Genomic DNA, 7479 nt, shown 5'->3' with positions numbered 1-7479 from the left:
AAAGTGTAGAACAAGTGTAGTAATTAAAAGAGAAATTAAAGGAATACTTACAATGAAAATTGCTAGAATCCAAAATCAAACTTGAAGTATAAAATGCTACAAACCCTAAGAGAAAACCTAAAACTACACTACACTACTCCTACTATGTGTTTTTCCTATTCTAAGATGGCTCTCTTTCATATGTGTTGCCATGCCCTTAATATAGCACTTGATTTCAGCATCCAAGCCTTCCAAAATGGGCCAAAAGAACCCCAAAACGAGAGTCCACGCGACTTTTCAATGGAGGCAAGCGCTGGTACCTGTGCGTACGCACAGGTGTGTGCGTCCGCACACTGCGCCAAATTTTTACTTGTGCGTACGCACAGAGGGTTGTGCGCACGCACACGTGCTGATTTTCTTTTTGTCCATACGCATAGCTGAGTACTTTCTCCTTGTTTTCTTCATGTTTTCTCTCTTTGTACATGCTTCCTTCCAGTTTTGCATATCCATTCTTTCCTCTTTGACCTGAAATCACTCAACAAACATGTCACGGCATCAAATGGAATAAAAGTGGAATTAAATTGCTCAATTTAAGCACAAAAATGCATGTTTTCACATTTAAGTTCAATTTAGGGATCAAACACAAAAGTATGCTATTTTGGTGCTTAAGTGTAGGTTTATGTGATGAAATCAACTCAAATCAAGCCAAAATATATCATCAAATATGGACTCGTCATTTCTCTATCCCTGATTGAATGTGTTTGAATAAAGATCATTAATTGAATTTCTAGAGAAATTTTACATATAATTAACTTGCTAAGGAGTGGGTTGAGCATAACCATAGTTCTCCTCCTAGTTGAAGGCTCTACTCATGTCATAAGATGCAACTTGAGTACTAACAGCTGAGATTTGCATTCCACTCAAGTGCTGAGAAATCATACTGATTTCTTGTGACATGATCTTGTTCTGAGCTAAAATTGCATCCAGGCTATTGATAAGCGGATAATTTATACGCTTTTTGGCATTGTTTTTAGGTAGTTTTTAATATGTTTTAGTTACTTTTTAGTATATTTTTATTAGTTTTTATGAAAAAATCACATTTCTAGAATTTACTATGAGTTTTTGTGTTTTTCTGTGATTTTGGTATTTTCTGGCTAAAAATGAGGGACCTGAGGAAAAATCTGATTCAGAGGCTGAGAAAGGGACTGAAGATGCTGTTGGATTCTGACCTCTCTACACTCAAAGTGGATTTTCTGGAGCTATAGAATCCCAATTGGTGCACTCTCAATTGTGTTGGAAAGTAGACATCTTGGGCTTCCCAGCAATGTATAAGGGTCCATACTTTGCTCGAGATTTGATGGCCCAAACTGGGATCCAAACACCCACCGGAGACCCTTTTCTAGCGTAAAACGCCAGAACTGGCACCAAAGCTGGAGTTAAATGCCCAAACTAGCACCAAAACTGGCGTTTAAACTCCAAGAAGAGCCTATACACGTGAACGATTCAATGCTCATCCCAAACGCACACCAAGTGGGCCCCGAAAGTGGATTTCTGTACTATCTACACTTAGTTACTCATTTTCTGTAAACCTAGTTTACTAGTTTAGTATAAATAGCATCTCTTACTATTGTATGCATATCTTTAGATCATTTTTGAGACTATCTTTGGATCACTTTTGATCTCTTGATCACGTTTTGGTGGTTGGCCATTCGGCCATGCTTGGACCTTCATCACTTATGTATTTTCAACAGTGGAGTTTCTACACCTCATAGATTAAGGTGTGGAGCTCTACTGTTCCTCATGAATTAATGCAAAGTACTATTGTTTTTCTATTCAATTCATGCTTATTCTTCTTCTTAGATATTCACTCGTACTTCAACCTGATGGATGTGATGCTCCGTGACACTCATCATCATCTTCCCTTATGAACGCGTGTCTGACAACCACCTCCGTTTTATCTGCAAGAGCTTGAGTGTGTATCTCTTGGCCTCCTGGTTCACGACACATGGTTGCCTCTCCTGAAAACAGAGCCTTCCATTCCGTGAGATCAGAGTCTTTGTGGTATAAGCTAGAATCAATTGGCAGCATTCTGGAGATCCGGAAAGTCTAAACCTTGTCTGTGGTATTCCGAGTAGGATCTGGGATGGGATGACTGTGATGCGCTTCAAACTCATGACCGTTGGGTGTAGTGACAGTGTGCAAAAGGATCGATGGATCATATTCTAACATGATCGAGAATCGACAACTGATTAGCCATGCGGGAAACCGTAGCGGACATATTTTCACTGAGAGGACGGATGGTAGCCATTGACAACGGTGATCAACCAACATACAGCTTTCCATGGAAAGGAGTACGCATGATTGGATGAGGACAATAGAAAAGCAAAGGCTTGGAGGGAACAAAGCATCTCCATACGCTTATCTGAAATTTCCACCAATGAATTGCATAAGTATCTCTATCCTATTTTATGTTTTATTTCTTTTTAATCATCAAAACCTCATAACCATTTGAATCTGCCTGACTAAAATTTACAAGATGACCATAGCTTGCTTCAAGCCGACAATATCCATGGGATCGACCCTTACTCACGTAAGGTATTACTTGGATGACTCAGTGCACTTACTGGTCAGCTGCGTGGAGTTGCGAGAAAAGTGTGAACTCACGATTTCGTGTACCAAGTTTTTGTTGCCGTTTTCGGGGATTGTTTGAGTTTGGACAACTGACGGTTCATGTTGTTGCTCATATTAGGTAATTTTTTTATTTATTTATTTTGTTTTGTTCTTCAAAATTTTTAAGAATGAATTCTAGAGTTTTAGATGATGCTTTTATCATCACAGGAGCTAGTTGATTCCCATCAATTTGGCTGTTGCTTGTAATGTCCTACTAAAGCTTGGCTAGCCAAATCTAATCCTTTTAGACTGAAGCTTTAGACTAACATTGCCTGATTCTTGGAATTCTTATTAAAAAAATTTATAAAATCATAAAATCAAAAATATTTTTGTGATTCTTGTTTAAATCTAGAGTCAAATTTTAAGTTTGGTGTCAATTGCATGTTTTTTATTTTTTTCTAGCATTTTTCAAAAACTCATGCATTATGTTCTTCATTGATCTTCAAGTTGTTCTTGATGATTTTCTTTTTCTGATCTTTAAATTCTCTTGTTTTGTGTCTTTTGTTGTTTTTCATGTGCATTCTCAAATTGTTAGTGTCTCTAGTATGAAAATTTCTAAGTTTGGTGTCTTGCATGTCTTTCTTTTCTTAAAAATTTTCAAAAATATGTTCTTGATGTTCATCATGATCTTCATAGTGTTCTTGATGTTCATCTTGACATTTAAAGTGTTCTTGCATGCATTCCTTGTTTTGATCTTAGTTTTTCATGTTTAATTTCACTCTGTTGTTTTTCTCTCTCATCATTAAAAATTCAAAAAAAATTCAAAATTATGTCTTTTCAAGTCAATAATACAGAGAATTGAATATTTAGAACATACAGCAGAGGAATCATAGAGAAAAAGATGGGCGTTCAAAACACCCAATAAAGAAGGATTTCTGGCGTTATACGCCCAAGGAGGTAGCCAAGTGGGCGTTAAACGCCAGAATAGATACCATTCTGGGCGTTTAACGCCAGGATAACACCAAGGAGGTAATTTTGTTTTCAATTCAAATCCTTTTCAATTTTTCAAGTTTTAAAACTAATTGTTCAAAATCCTATCTTTTTCATATCCTCTCTTATCAATCAAATATTTTTTCAAAAAAATTCAAATCTTTTTCATTTTTCTTTTTAATGTTTTCGAAAATTTTAAAAGTTGATTTTCAAAATCTTTTTCTTATTCTTATTTCATATTTTTGAAAACCTTGCTAACAATTCAGGATTTGATTCAAAAAATTTCAAGTTTGTTACTTTTTCGTTAAGAAAGGTTCAACCTTTAAATTCTAGAATCATATCTTTTAGTTTCTTGTTAGTCAACTCATCAATTTTAATTTTAAAAATCAAATCTTTTTCAACCATATCTTTTCCATCATATCTTTTTAAAAATCAAATTTTCTTCAATTATATCTTTTCAATCATATCTTTTTAAAATCAAATCTTTTTCAATCATATCTCTTTTATTTTAATTTCAAAATCTTTTTCTAACTTTTTATCTTCTCAAAACTTACTCTTTCTTATCTTTTTCAAAACCACCTAACTACTTTTTCACTTCTCATTTTTGAAAATCACCTTCTTCCTTTTTCAAAAATCTTTTTAATTAACTAATTGTTTTAAACTCTAATTTTATCTCTTTCTTAATTTTCGAATTCTAACTAATAATTAAAATAAAAATAGAAATATTTTTTTTCTTTTCCTTTAAACTAATATTCGAATATTCTCTCTCTCCAATCTCTTTATATTTAATCACTAACACTTATCCTCCTTTAATAATTCGAACCCTATCCCTCTCTATAAGTTCAAATTCCTCTCTCTACCTCATCCTTTTATTCTTCTTTTCCTCTAACACATCAAAGAATCTCTATACTGTGACATAGAGGATTCCATACTTTCTTTATTTTTTTCTCTTTCATATGAGTAGGAACAAAGATAAAGGCATTCTTGTTGAAGCTGATCCTGAACCTGAAAAGACTCTAAAGAGGAAGCTAAGAGCAGCTAAAGCACAACTCTCTGGAGAGGACCTGACAGAAATTTTCGAAAAAAGAATAAGACATGGCAGCCGAAAATAATAACAACAATGCAAGGAAGATGCTTAGTGACTATGCTGCACCAACTTCCAACATCTATGGAAGAAGCATCTCAATTCCTGTCATTGGAGCAAACAACTTTGAGCTTAAGCCTCAATTAGTTTCTCTAATGCAACAGAACTGCAAGTTTCATGGACTTCCATCAGAAGATCTTCATCAATTTTTATCTGAATTCTTGCACATTTGTGATACTGTTAAGACCAATGTGGTTGATCCCGAGGTCTACAGACTTATGCTTTTCCCGTTTGCTGTAAGAGACAGAGCTAGAATATAGTTGGACTCACAATCTAGAGAAAGGCTGAACTCTTGGGACAAGCTGGTTAATACTTTCTTGACCAAATTCTTTCCACCTCAAATGATGAGTAAGCTCAGAGTGGATGTCCAGACCTTCAGACAGAAGGAAGGTGAATCCCTTTATGAAGCTTGGGAAAGATACAAGCAATTAACCAAAAGGTGTCCTTCTGACATGTTTCCAGAATGGAGCATCATATGTATATTCTATGATGGTCTATCTGAGTTATCCAAGATGTCATTAGACCACTCTGCTGGTGGATCTCTTCATCTGAAAATGCCTGCAGAAGCCCAGGAACTCATTGAGATGGTCGCAATAACCAGTTCATGTACACTTCTGAGAGAAATTTTATGAATAATGGGGTGACTCAGAGGAAAGGAGTTCTTGAGATTGACACTCTGAATTCCATATTGGCTCAAAACAAAATATTGACTCAGCAAGTCAATATGATTTCTCAAAATCTCACTAGATTGCAAGCTAAAGACGCCTCCTCTGAAGGAGAAGCTTATGACCTTGAGAATCCTACAATGGAAGAAGTGAATTACATGGGAGAATCCTATGAAACACCTATAATCCGTCATCGAGAAATCACCCAAATTTCTCATGGAAGGATCAACAGAAGCCTCAACAAGGCTTCAATAACAATAATGGTGGGAGAAATCGGTTTGGCAATAGCAAACCTTTTCCATCATTTTCTCAGTAACAGACAGAGAATTCTAAGCAGAGTATCTCTAGTTTAGCAAACATAGTCTCTGATCTATCCAAGGTCACTCTTAGTTTCATGACTAGGGCACGGTCCTCTATCAAAAATTTGGAGGCACAAGTGAGTTACTGAGTAAAAGAGTTACTTCCTCCTAGAACTCTTCCAAGCAATACAAAAGAGAATCCAAAAAGAGAGTGCAAGGCCATCTACACGTCCAACATGGCCGAACCTATAGAGGAGGGAAAGGCAGTGATTCCTAGTGAGGAAGACCTCATGGGACGTCCATTGACCAATAGAGAGTTCCCTTATGAGGAACCAAAGGAATCCGATGCTCATCTAAAGACCATAGAGACTCCACTAAACTTCCTATTACCATTCATGAGCTCTGAAGAATATTCTTCTTCTGAAGAAGATGAAATTACTACTGAAGAGCAAATTGCTTAGTATCTAGGAGCAATCATGAAGCTGAATACCAAATTATTTGGTAATGAGACTTGGGAGGATGAACCTCCATTGCTTATTAATGAACTAAATGCCTTGGCTCAGCTGAAGATACCTCAAAAGAAATCGGATCCTGAAAGGTTCTTAATACCTTGCACCATTGGCACCATGACCTTTGAGAAGGCTCTGTGTGACCTGGGGTCAAGTGTAAACCTCATGTCACTCTCTGTAAGGGAGAAGCTAGGGATCTTTGAGGTAAAAGCTGCAAGAATCTCACTAGAGATGGCAAACAAAATCAAAGAAACAAGCTTATAGACTTGTAGAGGATGTCTTCGTAAAGGTTGAAGGCCTCTACATCCCTACTGACTTCAAAATCCTAGACACTGGGAAGGATAAGGATGAATCCATCATCCTTGGAAGACCCTTCCTAGCCACTGCAAGGGCTGTGATTGATGTGGACAGAGGAGAGTTAGTCCTTCAATTGAATGAGAACTACCTTGTGTTTAAAGCTCAAGGTTCTTCTTCTATAAACATGGATAAGAAACATGAAAAGCTTTTCTCAATACACAGTCAGACAGAGCCCCTACACTCAAATTGAAGTTTAGTGTTAGGAGGCCACAATCACGCTCTGAGCAACTGTGAAGCTCTGTAAGAGCTTCTTGTCAAGCTGTTGACATTAAAGAAGCGCTTATTGGGAGGGAACCCAATTTTATTTATCTATATTAATTACTCTTTTATTTTATTTTCCATTATTATTTTATGTTTTCTTTAGGATGATGATCATGTGGAGTCACAAAAACAACTGTAAAAATTAAAGCAAAATCAAAAATAGCATAAAAAATAGCACACCCTGGAGGAAGAGCTTACTGGCGTTTAAACGCCAGTAAGGATATCAAAATGGGCGTTTAACACCCAGCCTGGCACCATTCTGGGCTTTTAAACGCCAGAAATGGGCAGTAGTCTGGCATTTAAATGCCAAAATTGGCAGGAAAACTGGCATTTAAATGCTAGTAAAAGGTATAAAAATGGGTGTTTAAACGCCCAGTATGGCACCTTTCTGGGCGTTTAAACGCCAGAATAGGGCAGCATACTGGCATTTACGCTAGAATAGGGCAGCAGACTGGCGTTTAAACGCCAGAAAAGGGTAGCAACCTGGCATTTAAACACCAGAAAGGCACACAGAGGGGCGTTTAACGCCAGCAAGGTGCAGGGATGAAAATCCTTGACACCTCAGTATCTGTGGACCCCACAGGATCACCACCTACCCCCACCTCACTCTCTCTCCTCTTCACACTTCTCCATAACACTCTTCCTAAACCACCATTCACCTATCA

General features: G+C 37.0%; 1 non-coding gene across 1 annotated transcript; it reads right to left on the bottom strand.

Annotated features, from left to right (window-relative positions):
* Positions 1-5073: 5073 nt before the first annotated feature.
* LOC112715556 (small nucleolar RNA R71) lies at positions 5074-5177 on the bottom strand. Its single transcript, XR_003159831.1, has one exon. It is a non-coding gene; the product is annotated as a small nucleolar RNA R71 (small nucleolar RNA).
* Positions 5178-7479: the final 2302 nt, after the last annotated feature.

Source organism: Arachis hypogaea, chromosome 1 (genome assembly GCF_003086295.3).
Source record: "Arachis hypogaea cultivar Tifrunner chromosome 1, arahy.Tifrunner.gnm2.J5K5, whole genome shotgun sequence".
Taxonomy (NCBI): domain Eukaryota; kingdom Viridiplantae; phylum Streptophyta; class Magnoliopsida; order Fabales; family Fabaceae; genus Arachis; species Arachis hypogaea.
The sequence above is the reverse complement of the archived record's forward strand: the minus strand, read 5'-3'. Positions and strand labels throughout refer to the sequence as shown.